This window comes from Triticum aestivum, chromosome 1B, assembly GCF_018294505.1.
Source record: "Triticum aestivum cultivar Chinese Spring chromosome 1B, IWGSC CS RefSeq v2.1, whole genome shotgun sequence".
Lineage (NCBI taxonomy): Eukaryota > Viridiplantae > Streptophyta > Magnoliopsida > Poales > Poaceae > Triticum > Triticum aestivum.
In genome coordinates, this window is record NC_057795.1 from 23,517,896 (window position 1) to 23,540,330 (window position 22,435).

A 22,435-nucleotide genomic window follows, 5' to 3' on the forward strand; every position below is an offset into this window, starting at 1 on the left:
ATTCGATCGTCAGTATCCAATACCTAGTTCAATCTCGTTACCGGCAAGTCTCTTTACTCGTTCTGTAATACATCATTTCATAACTAGCTCATTAGTTACAATGCTTGCAAGGCTTAAGTGATGTGTATTACCGAGAGGGCCCAGAGATACCTCTCCGACAATCGGAGTGACAAAACCTAATCTTGAATTATGCCAACTCAACATGTACCTTTGGAGACACCTGTAGAGCACCTTTATAATCACCCAGTTATGTTGTGACGTTTGGTAGCACACAAAGTGTTCCTCCGGTAAACGGGAGTTGCATAATCTCATAGTTACAGGAACATGTATAAGTTATGAAGAAAGCAATAGCAACATACTAAACGATCAAGTGCTAGGCTAACGGAATGGGTCAAGTCAATCACATCATTCTCCTAATGATGTGATCCCATTAATCAAATGACAACTCTTTTGTCCATGGTTAGGAAACATAACCATCTTTGATAAACGAGCTAGTCAAGTAGAGGCATACTAGTGACACTATGTTTGTCTATGTATTCACACATGTATTATGTTTCCGTTTAATACAATTCTAGCATGAATAATAAACATTTATCATGACATAAGGAAATAAATAATAACTTTATTATTGCCTCTAGGGCATATTTTCTTCAGTCTCCCACTTGCACTAGAGTCAATAATCTAGTTCACATCATCATGTGATTTAACATCAATATTCACATCTGTATGTGATTAATACCCATAGTTCACATCGTCATGTGATCAACACCCAAAAAGGTTTACTTGAGTCAATAATCTAGTTCACATCGCTATGTGATTAACACCCAAAGAGTACTAAGGTATGATCATGTTTTGCTCGTGAGAGAAGTTTAGTCAACGGGTCTGTCATATTACAGAGTCGTATGTATTTTGCAAATATTCTATGTCTATAATGCTTTGCACGGAGCTACTCTAGCTAATTGCTCCCACTTTCAATATGTATCCAGATTGAGACTTAGAGTCATCTGAATCGGTGTAAAAGCTTGCATCGATGTAACTCTTTACGAAGAACTCTTTTATCACCTCCATAATCGAGAAACATATCCTTATTCTATTAAGGATAATTTTGACCAATGTCCAGTGATCTACTCCTAGATCACTATTGTACTCCCTTGCCAAACCAGGGCAGAGTATACAATAGGTCTGGTCCATAGCATGGCATACTTTTATAGAACCTATGACTGAAGCATAGGGAATGACTTTCATTCTCTTTCTATTTTCTGCCGTGGTCGGGATTTGAGTCATACTCAATTTCATACCTTGCAGCACATGCAAGAACTCTTTCTTTGACTGTTCCATTTTGAACTATTTCAAAATCTTGTCAAGGTATGTACTCATTGAAAATCTTATCAAGCGTCTTGATCTATATTAGTAGATCTTGATGCTTAATATGTAAGCAGCTTCACTGAGGTCTTTATTTGAAAAACTCCTTTAAAACACTCCTTTATGCTTTGCAGAATAATTCTACATTATTTCCGATCAACAATATGTCATTCACATATACTTATCAGAAATGTTGTAGTGCTCCCACTCACTTTCTTGTAAATACAGGTCTTTCCAAAAGTCCGTATAAAACCATCTGCTTTGATCAACTCATCAAAGCATATATTCCAACTCCGAGATGCTTGCACCAGTCCATTGATGGATTGCTGGAGCTTGCACACTTTGTTAACATTTTTAGGATTGACAAAAACTATCTGGTTGCTTCATATACAACTCTTCTTTAATAAATCCATTAAGGAATGCAATTTTGACATCCATTTGCCAGATTTCATAAAATGTGGCAATTGCTAACATGATTCAGACAGACTTAAGCTTCGATACGAGTCAGAAAATCTCATCGTATTCAATACCTTGAACTTGTTGAAAACCTTTCGCAACAAGTCGAGCTTAGTAGATAGTAACACTACCATCATTGTCCGTCTTCCTCTTGAAGATCCATTTATTTAACATGGCTTGCTGATCATCGAGCAAGTCAATCAAAGTCCATACTTTGTTCTCATACATGGATCATATCTCAGATTTTATGGCCTCATGCCATTTCGTGGAATCTGGGCTCATCATCGCTTCCTCATAGTTTGTAGGTTCATCATGGTCTAGTAACATGACTTCCAGAACATGATTACCGTACCACTCTGGTGCGGATCTTACTCTGGAAGACCTACAAGGTTTGGTAGTAACTTGATCTGAAGTTTCATGATCATCATCATTAACTTCCTCAATAATTGGTGTAGGAATCACTGGAACTGATTTCTGTGATGAACTACTTTCCAATAAAGGAGAAGGTACAATTACCTCATCAAGTTCTACTTTCCTCCCACTCAATTCTTTCGAGAGAAACTTCTTCCCTAGAAAGGATCCATCTTAGCAACGAATAACTTGCCTTCGGATCTGTGATAGAAGGTGTACCCAATAGTTACCTTTGGGTATTCTATGAAGACGCACTTCTCCGATTTGGGTTCGAGCTTATCAGGTTGAAACCCTTTTTCATATAAGCATAGCAACTCCAAGCTTTAAGAAACGACAGCTTAGGTTTACTGCTAAACCATAGTTCATACGGTGTCGTCTCAACGGATTTAGATGTTGCCCTATTAAACATGAATGCAGCTGTCTCTGATGCATAACCCCAAAACGATAGTGGTAAACCGATAAGAGACATCATAGATCGCACCATATCTAGTAAAGTACGATTACGACGTTCGGACACACCATTACATTGTGGTGTTCCAGATGGCGTGAGTTGCGAAACTATTTCACATTGTTCAAATGAAGACCAAACTCATAACTCAAATATTCGTCTCCACGATCAGATCGTAGAAACTTTATTTTTCTTGTTACGATGATTTTTCCACTTCACTCTAAAATTCTTTGAACTTTTCAACTATTTCAGACTTATGTTTCATCAAGTAGATATACCCATATCTGCTCAAATCATCTGTTAAGGTTAGAAAATAACGACACTTGCCACGAGCCTTAACACTCATCGGATCGCATACATCGGTATGTATTATTTCCAATAAGTGAGTAGCTCGTTCCATTGTTCCGGAGAACGGAGTTTTAGTCATCTTGCCCAAAAGGCACGGTTCACAAGCATCAAATGATTCATAACCAAGTGATTCCGAAAATCCATCTTTATGGAGTTTCTTCATGCGCTTTACACCGATATGACCCAAACGGCAGTGCCACAAATAAGTTGCACTATCATTATTAACTTTGCATCTTTTGGCATCAATATTATGAATATGTGTATCACTACGATCGAGATCCAACAAACTATTTTCATTGGGTGTATGACCATCGAAGGTTTTATTCATGTAAACAGAACAACAATTATTCTTTGACTTTAAATGAATAATCATAGCGCAATAAACATGATCAAATCATATTCATGTTCAACGCAAATGCCAAATAATATTTATTTAGGTTTAACACTAATCCCGAAAGTATAGGGAGTGTGCGATGATGATCATATCAATCTTGGAACCACTTCCAACACACATCGTCACTTCACCCTCAACTAGTTTCTGTTTATTCTGTAACTCCTGTTTCGAGTTACTAATCTTAGCAACCGAACAAGTATCAAATACTCAGGGGTTACTATAAACACTAGTAAGGTACACATCAATAACCTGTATATCAAATATACCCTTGTTCAGTTTGCCTTCCTTCTTATCCACCAAATATTCAGGGTATTTCCGTTTCCAGTGACCATTTCCTTTGCAGTGTAAGCACTCAGTTTCAGGCTTTGGTTCAGCTTTGGGCTTCTTCGTGGGAGTGACAACTTGCTTGTCATTCTAGTTGAAGTTCCCTTTCTTTCCCTTTGCCCTTTACTTGAAACTAGTGATCTTGTCAACCATCAACACTTGATGCTCTTTCTTGATTTCTACCTTCGTCGATTTCAACATCACGAAGAGCTCGGGAATCGTTTTCGTCATCCCTTGCATACTATAGTTCATCACAAAGTTCTACTAACTTGGTGATGGTGACTAGAGAATTCTGTCAATCACTATCTTATCTGGAAGATTAACTCCCACTTGATTCAAGCGATTGTAGTACCCAGACAATCTGAGCACATGCTCACTAGTTGAGCGATTCTCCTCCATCTTTTAGCCATAGAACTTGTTGGAGACTTCATATCTCTCAACTCGGGTATTTGCTTGAAATATTAACTTCAACTCCTGGAACATCTCATATGGTCCATGACGTTCAAAACGTCTTTGAAGTCCCGATTCTAAGCCGTTAAGCATGGTGCACTAAACTATCAAGTAGTCATCATATTGAGCTAGCCAAACGTTCATAACGTCTGCATCTGCTCCTGCAATAGGTCTGTCACCTAGCGGTGCATTAAGGACATAATTCTTCTGTGCAGCAATGAGGATAAACCTCAGATCACGGATCCAATCCGCATCATTGCTACTAACATCTTTCAACACAATTTTCTCTAGGAACATATCAAATAAACATATGATAGCAACAACGCAAGCTATTGATCTACAACATAATTTGCAAAATACTACCAGGACTAAGTTCATGATAAATTTAAGTTCAATTAATCATATTACTTAAGAACTCCCACTTAGATAGACATCCCTCTAATCCTCTAAGTGATTACGTGATCCATATCAACTACACCATGTCCGATCATCACGTGAGATGGAGTAGTTTCAACAGTGAACATCAATATGTTGATCATATCTACTATATGATTCACGCTCGACCTTTCGGTCTCCGTGTTCCGAGGCCATATCTGTATATGCTAGGCTCGTCAAGTTTAACCTGAGTATTCTGCGTGTGCAACTGTTTTGCACCCGTTGTATTTGAACGTAGAGCCTATCACACCCGATCATCACGTGGTGTCTCAGCACGAAGAACTTTCGCAACGGTGCATACTCAGGGAGAACACTTCTTGATAATTTAGTGAGAGATCATCTTAAAATGCTACCGTCAATCAAAGCAAGATAAGATGCATAAAGGATAAACATCACATGCAATCAATATAAGTGATATGATATGGCCATCATTATCTTGTGCTTGTGATCTCCATCTTCGAAGCACCGTCATGATCACCATCGTCACCGGCGCGACACCTTGATCTCCATCGTAGCATCGTTGTCATTACGCCATCTATTGCTTCTACGACTATCGCTACCGCTTAGTGATAAAGTAAAGCAATTACAGGGCGTTTCCTTTTCATACAATAAAGCGACAACCATATGGCTCCTGCCAGTTGCCAATAACTTCGGTTACAAAACATGATCATCTCATACAATAAAATATAGCATCACGTCTTGACCATATCACATTGCAACATGCCCTGCAAAAACAAGTTAGACGTCCTCTACTTTGTTGTTGCAAGTTTTACGTGGCTGCTACGGGCTAAGCAAGAACCGTTCTTATCTATGCATCAAAACCACAACGATAGTTTGTCAAGTTAGTGCTGTTTTATCCTTCGCAAGGACCGGGCGTAGCCACACTCGTTTCAACTAAAGTTGGAGAAACAGACACCCGCTAGTCACCTGTGTGCAAAGCACGGCGGTAAAATCAGTCTCGCGTAAGCGTACGCGTAATGTTGGTCCAGGCTGCTTCATCCAACAATACCGTTGAACCAAAGTATGACATGCTGGTAAGCATTATGACTTGTATCGCCCACAACTCACTTGTGTTCTACTCGTGCATATAACATCAACGCATAAAACCTAGGCTCGGATGCCACTGTTGGGAACGTAGTAATTTCAAAAAATTTCCTACGCACGCGCAATCATGGTGATGGTATAGCAACGAGAGGGGAGAGTGTTGTCCACGTACCCTCGTAGACTGTAAGCGGAAGCGTTATGACAACGCGGTTGATGTAGTCGTACGTCTTCACGATCCGACCGATCCAAGTACCGAACGTACGGCACCTCCGTGTTCAGCACACGTTCAGCTTGATGACGTTCCCCGGGCTCCAATCCAGCAAAGCGTCGGGGATGAGTTCCGTCAGCACGACGGCGTCGTGACGATGATGATGTTCTTCCGGCGCAGGGCTTCGCCTAAACTCCGCGACGATATGACCGAGGTGGAATATGGTGGAGGGGGGCACCGCACACGGCTGAGGAACGATCCGTAGATCAACTTGTGTGTTCTAGAGGTGCCCCCCTCCCCCGTATATAAAGGGGGAGAGGAGGAGGGGGCCGGCCAAGGGGAGAGGCGCGCCCTAGGGGGGGCAATCCTACTCCAAGTAGGTTTGGCCCCCCCTTTCCTATTAGGAGTAGGAGAGGGAAGGAAGAGAGGGGAGGGAAGAAGGAAAGGGGGGGCCGGCCCCCCTCCCAATTCGGATTGGGCTTGGGGGGGGGGGGCGCGCCCCCTCCTTTGCCCCTTCTCCCTCCTTTCCACTAAGGCCCAATAAGGCCCATATACTTACCGGGGGGTTCCGGTAACCTCCCGGAGCTCCGGTATATTCCCAATCTCATCTGAACCTTTCCGGTATCCAAATATATCCGTCCAATATATCAATCTTTATGTCTCGACCATTTCGAGACTCCTCGTCATGTCCGTGATCACATCCGGGACTCCGAACAAACTTCGGTACATCAAAACTTATAAACTCATAATAAAACTGTCATCGTAACGTTAAGCGTGCGGACCCTACGGGTTCGAGAACTATGTAGACATGACCTAGAACTATTCTCGGTCAATAACCAATAGCGGAACCTAGATGTCCATATTGGTTCCTACATATTCTATGAAGATCTTTATCGGTCAAACCGCATAACAACATACGTTGTTCCCTTTGTCATCGGTATGTTACTTGCCCGAGATTCGATCGTCGGTATCCAATACCTAGTTCAATCTCGTTACCGGCAAGTCTCTTTACTCGTTCTGTAATACATCATTTCATAACTAGCTCATTAGTTACAATGCTTGCAAGGCTTAAGTAATGTGTATTACCGAGAGGGCCCAGAGATACCTCTCCGACAATCGGAGTGACAAAACCTAATCTCGAATTATGCCAACTCAACATGTACCTTTGGAGACACCTGTAGAGCACCTTTATAATCACCCAGTTATGTTGTGACGTTTGGTAGCACACAAAGTGTTCCTCCGGTAAACGGGAGTTGCATAATCTCATAGTTACAGGAACATGTATAAGTTATGAAGAAGGCAATAGCAACATACTAAACGATCAAGTGCTAGGCTAACGGAATGGGTCAAGTCAATCACATCATTCTCCTAATGATGTGATCTCGTTAATCAAATGACAACTCTTTTGTCCATGGTTAGGAAACATAACCATCTTTGATAAACGAGCTAGTCAAGTAGAGGCATACTAGTGACACTATGTTTGTCTATGTATTCACACATGTATTATGTTTCCGGTTAATACAATTCTAGCATGAATAATAAACATTTATCATGATATAAGGAAATAAATAATAACTTTATTATTGCCTCTAGGGCATATTTCCTTCAGTAAAAACTCCATAATAATAAAGAAAAGAGTGGGTCCGAAATCAGAAGGAAATACAGAAAATAAAAGTTTTAGTTTCTAGGCAAAATTTTAATTAATAAAACAAGATTAAAATTTTGGGGTGTCACAAGAGACCTGTATACTTGCGGCTCATTCGCCAGGGATGCCATGGTACTGCATCTTTCAAGACGAAGGACTTCCAGCGATGGGGGTGCTCTCCTGACCGACACTCCAGCGATGTCAGCCCACTGTTGCCCATAATGCGCAGTACCTTGAGGGGCGCAGGTAGATAGAGGGTCCCCCCCAACATGCCACCACATTCCCGTATTGCTAGATATTCGAGATGGGGAGGAAGTAAATGCTCTCTTGCAGTTGTTGCTGCTGCTGGTGGTGGATGTGGCATGGTAGGACTTCTGCTTATGGAAGTTGTGACTTGTGGTTTCTGGAGCCCGCCCGGCTGACATGATAGGACTTGAATACTACTGCAGCGATCAATTTCTAAGGTCTTTAAGGACAGAGGAAGGTTTAGAAACGCTTCTAAGCTTCCACATCCAATTAAACTTAGCAATTCTAGGCATGGATAAAAGTGACTCATGGGTGAGGACGGCAACTCTGATACAGCTGCAGGCATGATTGCCTCACTGCTAGAAGATCCTTGTACTACATCTGACATGCCTTGCTGCTTGCCGAATATGGATTCAAGTTTAGGGCACGACCCAATCTTCATGCTCTTGAGAGATGCCGGAATGTTGAACATCTCTACCAAACTTACACAATACTGTAAATCAAGAGTCTCAAGATATGGCAGGTGTCGACTCCTTCCAGATGTCGATGGCTCAAGAGGAGCTTCTGCATATCCAGTCAGATAATGGCAGTTTGTAATCTTCAATCGCCTTAAGCATACCAAGCTTCGGACCGCTTTCTCCGGCCAGTGGACGAGCACATCACATCTTTTTAATTACCAGCTCTCCAAGATGTACAAAATAGTCCCATGGCTCTAGTGCACCTGCTCGAAAGAATGAGTTGCAGCATCTTAGCTTCATAATTGTGAGAGGGGATTTCTGGTTCCATTTCTCCTTGCTGTCAACCGGTACAAGTGAAGTGCATTCAGCCTCTGATGTTATTTCTGTGTCTTCTAGCATTAGTGTCAGATTGGTCAATAAAGGCAAATACCTGTCTACACAGTGCAAGATATCTTGCTTGCCATCTTCAATTTCTAATAAACTGAGCTTTGGTGCTTCAGGCAACACTACTAGTTTTGGGCATTTCTGGACCGAAAGTTTCGCAAGCTGAGGAAACAATGTACCTTCAACTGCATTCCATCTAAGAAAACTCCCCAACCGTTTCATTTTGAGCACCTTTAAGGCAGGAAAGGCTGAATGTACCAATCTATAACCACCTTCACTACATGGTTCTTGAAGCAATGGTGCTTCAGGTAAATCTATCAGTTGTGGGCAGTCCTTAACCGATAGTTTCTCAAGCTGAGGAAACAATATCTGTTCTCCTAGAGTCTCTTCGACTGCATCCCATCTCTGAAAGCTCTCCAAGTTTTTCATTTTGAGCACCTTTAGGGCCGGAAACGCTGAGCGTACCAATGTATAACCACCTTCACCACAAGGTCCTTGCAACAAGGGTGCTTCAGGCAATGCTACCAACTTTCCACAACAACTAATAAACAACTTCTCAAGCACAAGAAATATTGTCTGTTCTTCTTGCCTCTCATTTATTTCCCACCATCCCTCAAAACCCAACAGATGTTCTAGCATAAGCATCTTTAGTTTTGGAAAAGTGAAGATTGAACTGTATCTGAACAAAAATCGCAATCTTTCACAATTAAAAAGATGGATCTCAACCATGTTTTGCAACATACACATGCACTCTCCTCCATAGGAATATATCTTCAGAACCTGCAGCCCACCATGAGGTTCGAACTTGTCGAGCACCTTGCTATTACCAACCTTAGTCCATCTTAATGTCAATTCACTGAGGTTCTTCTTGTTTCCAAGATTCGCCAATTTGGCTCTGCTTCTTTAACATTCTCTACCTGGCGTAGCTCTAGATGACCACCGAGGTTCAAATGTTGCAGCTCTCCAACATCACTGCAATCAGGGCCAGGAACTCCTGCTACAAAAACTGTGAGTGTCTGCAGCTTAGTGAGATTTTGAAGTCCTAGAGGCATGCTCTTCAATGCCTGACATCCATGAGTGTAGAGGTGGCAGAGGGAAGTCATATATTTCATTTGCCTTGGAAGCCGATGAAGATAATAATAGTAGGAAAGGTCCAACATGGGCGAACCAATGCTATTATACATCGCGGCAACCCATCAAGTTGTAAGCGCGGTGCTCGTTGTCGAACGAGAAACGGACGGACACAAGTTCCCTCTCCAAAAACCAGTTTACTACGTGTCCACTGTCCTAACTCCATGCAAGTCACGGTACCCGCATTATCAAAAGATAGCATACGCGGTGTTCATGGCATCCCGGAAGCTGCGACACTATTTCCAAGAGTGTTCAATAACAGTGGCATCCGAAGTACCTCTTAATGATATTATAAACAACCGCGACGCAACGGGCCGGATTGCCAAATGGGCCATTGAGCTCCTCCCGTTCGATATAACTTACAAGCCACGGCGAGCTATCAAATCGCAGGTTTTGGCTGACTTCATCGCCGAATGGACCGAAGCCGAGCTCCCTAAAGAGTACGGCGCATATTCCAACTGGATCATGCACTTCGACGGCTCCAAAATGTTGGCTGGCCTGGGGGCTGTCGTCGTTCTGAGGCCCCCTCCAGGAGATACAGTCCAGTACGTACTTTAGATAATGTACACGGACTCCAACAACGCAGCCGAATACGAGGCCCTTCTACATGGTCTCCGGATGGCAGTCTCCATGGGCATCAACACTTAGAGGTCCGCGGGGATTCAAACCTTGCGGTATCCCAAACAAATGGAGACTTTGACGCCAAGGATCCGAAAATGGCAGCTTATCGCAACGCCGTCTTAAAGATGTCAGCTCGGTTTGAGGGGCTCGAATTTCACCATATAGCCCGGGAGAACAACCAGGCAGCAAACGTGTTGGCACGCATCGGCGCAAAGCGCGATGCCGTCCCTCCCAACATCTTCCTAGAGAGGCTTTTCAAGCCATCTGTATCATGGGAGGGGGAGTCCGGAAACAACAGCCCGGACACAACCACACTGCCCCTCAACGAAACAACACCGTCAGCCAACACAATAATGGCAGTCATTGCCCCGTGGACAGAACCATTCCTAGCCTACCTATGTAGGCAGGAACTTCCCGAGGACCAAAACAAGGCCCGCTGCATAGTGCGGCGATCTAAAGCCTACCAAGTCCACAAGGGAGGGCTTTATAAGAAAAGCACAACCAGAGTCCTTCAAAGGTGTATCTCCGAAGAAGAAGGGCAAAATCTTTTGGCTGAAATTCATGCCGGAATCGGCGGGCACCACGCCGCAGCCCGGGCCCTTGCAAGCAAGGCCTTCCGTACCGGATTTTATTGGCCGACGGCCCGGGCAGACGCTCAGGACTTAGTGCAGCGATGCGTCGGCTGCCAATTATTCGCTAATCAAAGCCACATGCCGCCTACCGCCCTACAAACCATACCCATTACCTGGCCTTTTGCGGTCTGGGGGCTTGACATGGTTGGACCCCTTAAAGGAGGAACCCACAAGAAAAAATATCTACTGGTCATGGTGGACAAATTCACCAAATGGATAGAGGCCAAGCCTGTAAAGACGGCCGAATCCGGACCGGTGATAGACTTCATATCCGGGGTTGTACACCGTTACGGTGTCCCCCACAGCATCATAACTGATAATGGCACAAACTTTACGGCCGGCGAAGTTAAACTCTGGTGCAAAAACATGGGCATCAAGCTCGACTATGCTTCAGTCTATCACACACAAACTAACGGTCAAGTCGAACGAGCCAACGGTCTTATCATGAGCGGCATCAAACCCAGACTAGTGCGATCCCTCAAGGAATCCAACACGCACTGGGTAGAGGAGCTTGACTCCGTACTCTGGGGGCTGCGGACCACGCCGAATCGCACTACCGGATTCACACCGTTTTTTATGGTATACGGCGCAGAGGCAGTTCTGCCCTGCGACATAATTCATGACTCACCTCAAGTGCGCATGTACAAAGAAAGAGAAGCCGAGCTCGATCGGCAGGACAGCTTGGACGCATTGGAGTAGGAGCGCGACATGGCAAAAGCCCGTTCCTCATTCTATCAACAGCAGGCTCGAAGATATCAAAGCAGAGAAGTACGGGCCAAAACTTATAATGTTGGCGAACTAGTTCTACGCCTGCCGGACAAGAAAAAGGACAAACTAAAGCCCAAATGGGAGGGTCCCTTCATAATCGACCAAGTACTGACCGGTGGAGCGTACCGTCTGCGAAACGCATCGGACAACCGACTCGAGCTGAACCCATGGAACGCAGCATGCCTACAAAGATTCTACGCCTAGCGCCGGACTCCGTGTTCGTCTCCTTCCTCTGTCCTTTTTTTTTATTTTTTCACATTAGCTGTCTGGCATTTCTCTCCTTCCCTCTACCCCTTTTCTCCCAAGCCCTTAGGGGCTTGCCTGCGCATTGTTCGCACATACTTGACGCGCCACCCGCGCTCATCATACCTGGGGGCTTCTTTATCAGAAGTTTATATAAACGGGCCTCATGCCCAAAACATGTGTGACACTTCCGCATGAACCTTTTATACACCATTATATGCATCGATATGACTTAAGTTTTGGCCAAGCTGGGTTGCCTAGCTCCTGTGCTTACCCCTACGTTCCCGTTCATTCGGCTAGCTGGTAAAGGGAGCACCTCTGCGATTGTTACTGTCGGGTCAGCCGGATGTGTACCTCAGACTGGGTGAAGCCGAAAGCTAGCGTTCTTAAGGGAATATTCGGTCGGTGAACTAAAAGATGATTTTTTTTCTTGTTTATCTATCTGCCCCCAGATGCTTTTCTGCTCTTTTTAGCAGTTCGGACATGCACTTTACGGCATGCCTCCCAGGGAAAGGAACCCATAACGGAACTATTCTCCCTAGAAGATGTTTCTTACTAACCATGTAATATAACATAACTAGTTGGGCACTTGTCTGCTAAAGCAACTATGACCCCTACGCCTTGTCTCCATGCATGCCACGGTTCTTACATAATCGAGAGGGTATTCGGACATACTCCGGACTATAGGGTCCAGAGGTCGAAGCGAAAAGTGTTGGAAATATGCCCTAGAGACAATGATAAATTAGTTATTATTATTATATTTCCTTGTTCATAATAATCGTTTATTGTCCATGCTATAATTGTATTGAAAGGAAACTCAGATACATGTGTGGATACATAGACAACACCATGTCCCTAGTAAGCTTCTAGTTGACTAGCTTGTTGATCAATAGATGGTTACGGTTTCCTGACCATGGACATTGGATGTTGTTGATAACGGGATCACATCATTAGGACAATGATGTGATGGACAAGACCCAATCCTAAGCCTAGCACAAAGATCGTAGTTCATATGCTAAAGCTTTTCTAATGTCAAGTATCATTTCCTTAGACCATGAGATTGTGCAACTCCCGGATACCGTAGGAATGCTTTGGGCGTACCAAACGTCACAACGTAACTGGGTGGCTATAAAGGTGCACTACAGGTATCTCCGAAAGTGTCTGTTGGGTTGGCACGAATCGAGACTGGGATTTGTCACTCCGGTTAACGGAGAGGTACCTTTGGGCCCACTCGGTAGAACATCATCATAATGTGCACAATGTGACCAAGGGGTTGATCACGGGATGATGGTTACGGATCGAGTAAAGAGACTTTCCGGTAACGAGATTGAATAAGGTATCAGTATACTGACGATCGAATCTCGGGCAAGTATAATACCGCTAGACAAAGCGAATTGTATACGGGATCGATTGAGTCCTTGACATTGTGGTTCATCCGATGAGATCATCGTGGAACATGTGGGAGCCAACATGGGTATCCAGATCCCGCTGTTGGTTATTGACCAGAGAACGTCTCGGTCATGTCTGCATGGTTCCCGAACCCGTAGGGTCTACACACTTAAGGTTCGATGACGCTAGGGTTATAAAGGAAGTTTGTATGTGGTTACCGAATGTTGTTCGGAGTCCCGGATGAGATCCCGGACGTCACGAGGAGTTCCGGAATGGTCCGGAGGTAAAGATTTATATATGGGATGTCTTGTTTTGGTTGCCGGAAAAGTTTCGCGCATTATCGGTATTGTATCGGGAGTGCCGAAAGGGGTCCGGGGGTCCACCAGCCCCGTGGGGCCACATGGGCTGTAGGGGTGTGCGCCTTGGCTTATATGGGCCAAGGGCACCAGCCCCAAGAGGCCCATGCGCCAAGAGATAAGGGAAAGGGAGAGTCCTAAAGGGGGAAGGCACCTCCTAGGTGCCTTAGGGAGGATGGACTCCTCCCTAGCCACACCCTTCCTTGGAGGAAGGGCCAAGGCTGCGCCTCCCCCCCTCTCCCTTGCCCCTATATATAGTGGAGGGGAGGGAGGGCAGCTGCATCTGAAGCCCTGGCGCCTCCCTCCCTCCCGTGACACCTCTTCCTCTCCCGCAGGTGCTTGGCGAAGCCCTGCAGGATTGCCACGCTCCTCCACCACCACCACGCCGTTGTGCTGCTGCTGGATGGAGTCTTCCTCAACCTCTCCCTCTCTCCTTGCTGGATCAAGGCATGGGAGACGTCACCGGGCTGTACGTGTGTTGAACGCGGAGGTGCCGTCCGTTCGGCACTAGGATCTCCGGTGATTTGGATCACGACGAGTACGACTCCTTCAACCCCGTTCTCTTGAATGCTTCCGCTTAGCGATCTACAAGGGTATGTAGATGCACTCTCCTTCCCCTCGTTGCTGGTTTCTCCATAGATAGATCTTGGTGACACGTAGGAAAATTTTGAATTTCTGCTACGTTCCCCAACAGTGGCATCATGAGCTAGGTCTATTGCGTAGATTCTTTGCACGAGTAGAACACAAAGTAGTTGTGGGCGTTGATTTTGTTCAATATGCTTACCGTTACTAGTCCAATCTTGTTTCGACGGTATTGTGGGATGAAGCGGCCCGGACCGACCTTACACGTACTCTTACGTGAGACAGGTTCCACCGACTGACATGCACTTGGTGCATAAGGTGGCTAGCGGGTGCCAGTCTCTCCCATTTTAGTCGGAACGGATTCGATGAAAAGGGTCCTTATGAAGGGTAAATAGCAATTGACATATCACATTTCGGTTTTTGCGTAGGTAAGAAACATTCTTGCTAGAAAGCCATAGCAGCCACATAAAACATGCAAACAACAATTAGAGGACGTCTAACTTGTTTTTGCAGGGTATGCTATGTAATGTGATATGGCCAAGAAGAATGTGATGAATGATATGTGATGTATGAGATTGATCATGTTCTTGTAATAGGAATCACGACTTGCATGTCGATGAGTATGACAACCGGCAGGAGCCATAGGAGTTGTCTTTATTTATTGTATGACCTGCGTGTCATTGAACAACGCCATGTAATTACTTTACTTTATTGCTAACCGGTAGCCATAGTAGTAGAAGTAATAAGTTGGCGAGACAACTTCATGGAGACACGATGATGGAGATCATGATGATGGAGATCATGGTGTCATGCCGGTGACGACGATGATCATGGAGCCCCGAAGATGGAGATCAAAAGGAGCAAAATGATATTGGCCATATCATGTCACTTTTTTGATTGCATGTGATGTTTATCATGTTTATGCATCTTATTTGCTTAGAACGACGGTAGTAAATAAGATGATCCCTCATTAAAATTTCAAGAAAGTGTTCCCCCTAACTGTGCACCATTGCGAAAGTTCGTCGTTTCGAAGCACCACGTGATGATCGGGTGTGATAGATTCTTACGTTCACATACAACGGGTGTAAGCCAGATTTACACACGCGAAACACTTAGGTTAACTTGACGAGCCTAGAATGTACAGACATGGCCTCGGAACACAAGAGACCGAAAGGTCGAGCATGAGTCATATGGAGGATACGATCAACATGAAGATGTTCACCGATGATGACTAGTCCGTCTCACGTGATGATCGAACACGGCCTAGTTGACTCGGATCATGTAATCACTTAGATGACTAGAGGGATGTCTATCTGAGTGGGAGTTCATGAGATGAACTTAATTATCCTGAACATAGTCAAAAGATCTTTGCAAATTATGTCGTAAGCTCACGCTTTAGCTCCACTGTTTAGATATGTTCCTAGAGAAAATATAGTTGAAAGTTAATAGTAGCGATTATGAGGACAGTAGAAAGCTTATGTCCTTAATGCACCGCTCAGTGTGATGAACCCCAAACGCCGTCTGTGGATATTGTGAACATCGGACATACACGTTTTGATAACTACGTGATAGTTCAGTTAAACGGTCTAGAGTTGAGGCACCAAAGACGTTTTCGAAACATCGCGGAACATATGAGATCTTTCGAGGGCTGAAATTGGGATTTCAGGCTCGTGCCCACGTCAAGAGGTATAAGACCTCCGACGATTTTCTTAGCCTGCAAACTAAGGGAGAAAAGCTCAATCGTTGAGCTTGTGCTCAGATTGTCTGAGTGCAACAATCACTTGAATCGAGTGGGAGTTGATCTTGCAGATGAGATAGTGATGTTTCTCCAAAGTCATTGCCACCAAGCTGCTCGAGCTTCGTGATGAACTATAACATATCAGGGATAGATATGATGATCCTTGAGGTATTCACGATGTTTGACACCACGAAAGTAGAAATCAAGAAGGAGCATCAATTGTTGATGGTTGGTGAAACCACTAGTTTCAAAAGCAAAAGGGCAAGAAGGGATACTTCATGAAACGGCAAATCAGCTGCTGCTCAAGTGAAGAAACCCAAGGTTGAACCTAAACCCGAGACTAAGTGCTTCTGTAATAAGGGGAATAGCCACCGGAGCAGGATTACCCTAGATACTTGGTAGATAAGAAGGCTGGCAAGGTCGATAGAAGTATATTGAATATACATTATGTTAATGTGTACTTTACTAGTACTCCTAGTACCATCAGGGTATTAGATACCGGTTCGGTTGCTAAGTGTTAGTAACTCGAAATAAAAGCTACGGAATAAACGGAGACTAGCTAAAGGTGAGCTGACGATATGTGTTGGAAGTGTTTCCAAGGTTGATGTGATCAAACATCGCACGCTCCCTCTACCATCGAGATTGGTGTTAAAATAATTGTTATTTGGTGTTTGCGTTGAGCATAGACATGATTGGATTATGTCTATCGCAATACAGTTATTCATTTAAGGAGAATAATGGTTACTCTATTTATTTGAATAATACCTTCAATGGTCTTGCATCTAAAGGAATGGTTTATTGAATCTCGATCGTAGTGATACACATTTTCATGCCAAAAGATATAAGATAGTAATGATAGTACCACTTACTTGTGGCACTGCCGTGTAAGTCATATTGGTATAAAACGCATGAAGAAGCTCCATGTTGATCGATCTTTGGACTCACTCATTTTTGAAAAGTTTGAGACATGCGAACCATGTCTATTGGTATATACGCATGAAGAAACTCCATACAGATGGATCGTTTGGACTCACTTGATTTTGAATCACTCGAGATATGCAAATCATACCACATGGGCAAGATGACTGAAAAGCCTCGGTTTCAGTAAGATGGAACAAGATAGCAACTTGTTGGAAGTAACACATTTTGATGTGTGCAGTCCAATGAGTGCTGAGGCATGCAGTGAATATCGTTATGTTCTTACTTCACAGATGATTTAAGTAGATACTGAGTATATTTACTTGATGAAACACAAGTCTGAATTATTGAATGTTTCAAGTAATCTTAGAGTGAAGTTGAAGATCATTGTGACAAGAGGATAAAATGTCTATGATATGATCATAGAGATGAGTATCTAAGTTACGAGCTTTGGCATGCAATTAAGACATTGTGGAAATGTTTCACAATTAATACCGCCTGGAACACCATAGTGTGATGGTGTGTCCGAACATCATAGTTGCACCCTATTAGATATGGTGCGTACCATGATGTCTCTTATTGAAATACCACTATCGTTCATGGGTTAGGCATTAGAGACAACCGCACTCACTTTAATAGGGCACCACGTAATTCCGTTGAGATGACACCGTGAGAACTATGGTTTAGAGAAACCTAAGCTGTCGTTTCTTGAAAGTTTGGGGCTGCGACACTTATGTGATAAAGTTTCAGGTTGATAGGCTCGAACCCAAAGCGGATAAAATGCATCTTCATAGGACACCCAAAACAGTTGGGTATACCTCCTATCTCAGATCCGGAAGCAAGAATAATTGTTTCTAGAAACGGGTCCTTTCTCGAGGAAAAGTTTCTCTCGAAAAATTGAGTGGGAGGATGGTGGAGACTTGATATGGTTATTGAACCGTCACTACAATTAGTGTGTAGCAGGGCACAGGAAGTTGTTCCTGTGGCACCTACATCATTTGAAGTGGAAGCTTATGATAGTGATCATGAAGCTTCGGATCAAGTCACTACTGAACCTCGTAGGATGACAAGGACGCGTACTGCTTCGGAGTGGTACGGTGATCCTGTCTTGAAGGTCATGTTGCTAGACAACAATGAACCTACGAGCTATGGAGAAGCAATGGTGGACCCATATTCCAACAAATGGTTAGAAGCCATGAAATCCGAGATAGGATCCATGTATCAGAACAAAGCATGGACTTTGGTGGACTTGCCCGATGATCGGCAAGCCATTGAGATAAATGGATCTTTAATAAGAAGACGGACGTGGACGGTAATGTCACCGTCTATGAAGCTCGACTTGTGGCGAAGAGTTTTTCACAAGTTCAAGGAGTTGACTACAATGAGATTTTCTCATCCGTAGCGATGCTTAAGTCCATCGAAATCGTGTTAGCATTAGCTGCATTTATGAAATCTGGCAGATGGATGTCAAGACGAGTTTCCTTACTAGTTTTCGAAAGGAAAGGTTGTATGTGATACAATCAGAAAAGTTTTGTCGATCCTAAGGATGCTAAAAGGTATGCTGGCTCCAGCGATCTTTCTAAGGACTGGAGTAAGCATCTCAGAGTTGGAATGTGCACTTTGATGAGATGATCAAAGATTTTGGGTTTATACAAAGTTCATGAGAAACTTGTATTTCCAAAGAAGTGAGTGGGAGCACTATAGAATTTCTGATGAGTATATGTTGTTGACATATTGTTGATCAGAAATGATGTAGAATTTCTGGAAAGCATATAGGGTTATTTGAAAGGTGTTTTTCAATAGAAAACCTAGATTAAGCTACTTGAACATTGAGCATCAAGATCTATGAGGATAGATCAAAAATGCTTAATGGTACTTTCAAATGAGCACATACCTTGACATGATCTTGAAGGTGTTCAAGATGGATCAGTCAAAGAAGGAGTTCTTGCCTGAGATGTAAGGTATGAAGTTAAGACTTAAAGCTTGACCACGGCAGAAAAGAGAGAAAGGACGAAGGTCGTCCCCTATGCCTTAGACGTAGGCTCTACAGTATGCTATGCTATGTACCGCACCTGATGCGTGCCTTGCTACATATTTGGCAAGAGGGTACAAAGGTGATCAAGGAGTGGATCACCAGATAGCGGTCAAAATTATCCTTAGAGGAATAAGGATATGTTTCTCGATTATGGAGGTGATAAAGAGTTCGGCGTAAAGGGTTACGTCGATGCAAGCTTTAACACCTATCCGAATGACTCTGAGTAGCAAACCGGATACGTATAGTGGAGCAACCATTTGGAATAACTCCAAGTGGAGCGTGGAAGCAGCATTTACATTATGACCTAGAGATTTGCGAAGTACATACGGATCTGAATGTTGCAAACCCGTTGACTAAAACCTCTCTTACAAGCAAAACATGATCAAACCCAGAACTAATTGAGACTTAATCACATGGTGATGTGAACTAGTTTAAGACACTAGTAAACTCTTTGGATGTTGGTCACATGGCGATGTGACCTATCAATGTTAATCACAAGGCGATGTGAACTAGATTATTGACTCTAGTGCAAGTGGGAGACTGTGGGAAATATGCCCTAGAGGCAATGATAAATTAGTTATTATTATTATATTTCCTTGTTCATGATAATCGTTTATTGTCCATGCTATAATTGTATTGAAAGGAAACTCAAATACATGTGTGGATACATAGACAACACCATGTCCCTAGTAAGCTTCTAGTTGACTAGCTCGTTGATCAATAGATGGTTACGGTTTCCTGACCATGGACATTGGATGTCGTTGATAATGGGATCACATCATTAGGAGAATGATGTGATGGACAAGACCCAATCCTAAGCCTAGCACAAAGATCGTAGTTCATATGCTAAAGCTTTTCTAATGTCAAGTATCATTTCCTTAGACCATGAGATTGTGCAACTCCCGCATACCGTAGGAATGCTTTGGGTGTACCAAACGTCACAACGTAACTGGGTAGCTATAAAGGTGCACTACAGGTATATCTGAAAGTGTCTGTTGGGTTGGCACGAATCGAGACTGGGATTTGTCACTCCGGTTAACGGACAGGTATCTCTGGGCCCACTCGGTAGGACATCATCATAATGTGCACAATGTGACCAAGGGGTTGATCACGGGATGATGTGTTACGGAACGAGTAAAGAGACTTGCCGGTAACGAGATTGAATAAGGTATCGGTATACCGACGATCGAATCTCGGGCAAGTATAATACAGCTAGACAAAGGGAATTGTATACAGGATCGATTGAGTCCTTGACATCGTGGTTCATCCGATGAGATCATCGTGGAACATGTGGGAGCCAACATGGGTATCCAGATCCCGCTGTTGGTTATTGACCGGAGAACGTCTCGGTCATGTCTGCATGGTTCCCGAACCCGTAGGGTCTACACACTTAAGGTTCGATGATGCTAGGGTTATAAAGGAAGTTTGTATGTGGTTACCAAATGTTGTTTGGAGTCCCGGATGAGATCCCGGACGTCACGAGGAGTTCCGGAATGCTCCGGAGGTAAACATTTATATATGGGATGTCTTGTTTTGGTTGCCGGAAAAGTTTCGCGCATTATCGGTATTGTACCGGGAGTGCCGAAAGGGGTCCAGGGGTCCACCAGGGGGTCCACCAGCCCCGTGGGGCCACATGGGCTGTAGGGGTGTGCGCCTTGGCCTATATGGGCCAAGGGCACCAGCCCCAAGTGGCCCATGCGCCAAGAGATAAGGGAAAGGGAGAGTCCTAAAGGGGGAAGGCACCTCCTAGGTGCCTTAGGGAGGATGGACTCCTCCCTAGCCACACCCTTCCTTGGAGGAAGGGCCAAGGCTGCGCCCCCCCTCTCCCTTGCCCCTATATATAGTGGAGGGGAGGGAGGGCAACTGCATCTGAAGCCCTGGCACCTCCCTCCTTCCCGTGACACCTCTTCCTCTCCCGCAGGTGCTTGGCGAAGCCCTGCAGGATTGCCACGCTCCTCCACCACCACCACATCGTTGTGCTGCTGCTGGATGGAGTCTTCCTCAACCTCTCCCTCTCTCCTTGCTGGATCAAGGCATGGGAGAAGTCACCGGGCTGTACGTATGTTGAACGCGGAGGTGACGTCCGTTCGGCACTAGGATCTCCGGTGATTTGGATCACGACGAGTACGACTCCTTCAACCCCGTTCTCTTGAACACTTCCGCTTAGCGATCTACAAGGGTATGTAGATGCACTCTCCTTCCCCTCGTTGCTAGTTTCTCCATAGATAGATCTTGGTGACACGTAGAAAATTTTTGAATTTCTGCTACGTTCCCCAACAAAAAGGTCCGCAATGACAAACGATCTACAATCCAGCTAGAAGGCATTTTTATGTCATTTTAAATTACAGAGTCAATCCGACTTGGTATATTCTTCTTCAATACCATCCAACATGCGGTCTAATTTACAGTCATGTTGGGAATACTTTGCAGCCAGCTCTACCTGGCCATATACTAAGCTGACAGGGATCTCCTTTCCGTCAGGACCCATAGGGCCGACCTCGGCCATGTGGTTCGGGTCAGCCTTCGTGTACCGAGTCTTCACCATGGCCCAGGCCTCCCTGGCACCTTAACGGCAGGCCGATATCTTCCACAACCGGAAGTGCTGCCGCACTCCCTCCAGCTTCTTTGCAAGCTCCCCAAGGCCTTCGGGCATGGAGAGGGATGGCCACATAGCCTGGACGACGCCTTGCATTGCCTGCCGAAATCGTTCATGCAGTTGCAACAGCTCGGGAAGAAGGTCCCCGTTTGAACCGGGCATTTCCTCCGCAGGACGACCTGTCAGCAGACCTACAGACATAGCTCTGTCAATCGACTTCCTCGCCGAATTCTTTTTTCGAAGATTCGTTCAAGCACTTACTAAAAATGCCGTGTTGAAGTCGCCGATTCTCCTTTACGGAAGCAGACAGCTGAATACGAACATCCTTTAGTTCCTCGCTCAGCTGGGTATTGGCGTCTTGAAGTTTGTTCTTCTCTTGCCTCACCCTCGTCAGCACGCTCTCGCCAGCCTTTAGTTGGCGTAGGAGTTGTTGCTTGTCCGGATTTACTCCGGCCCCATCTGCACTATTATCGTCAGAGTTGCTCACATGCCGCACTTCACAACGGAATTGTCTTTCGAAGCATATATTACCTGAGGGGGTCCCCTTGGAATTATCTGAAGCGGCCAGTGCAGCCTCGAGTTGGGCCTTGCACTCTTCCAGCTCCTGGGATAGTTGCGTGTTCTTCTTTGTAAGACCCTGCATCACATATGATCCTTAAAACAGTTATCTTAACTGTTTCAAGTCTCGGGGGCTACTGACATATATAACCTTCAATTTTACTCACCCGTATGTCTTTTACATACTGCTCTGTGACTCTGGCTAGACCATTTTGGGCGGCATGGAGGTACGCATCTCCCGTATTAAAGGCGTCT

At 44.4% G+C, this 22,435-nt stretch overlaps 1 pseudogene; it reads right to left on the minus strand.

Moving 5' to 3' along the window:
• Positions 1 to 22,435, minus strand: part of LOC123076145 (putative disease resistance protein RGA3) — a 48,338-nt pseudogene that overhangs the window by 5,432 nt on the left and 20,471 nt on the right.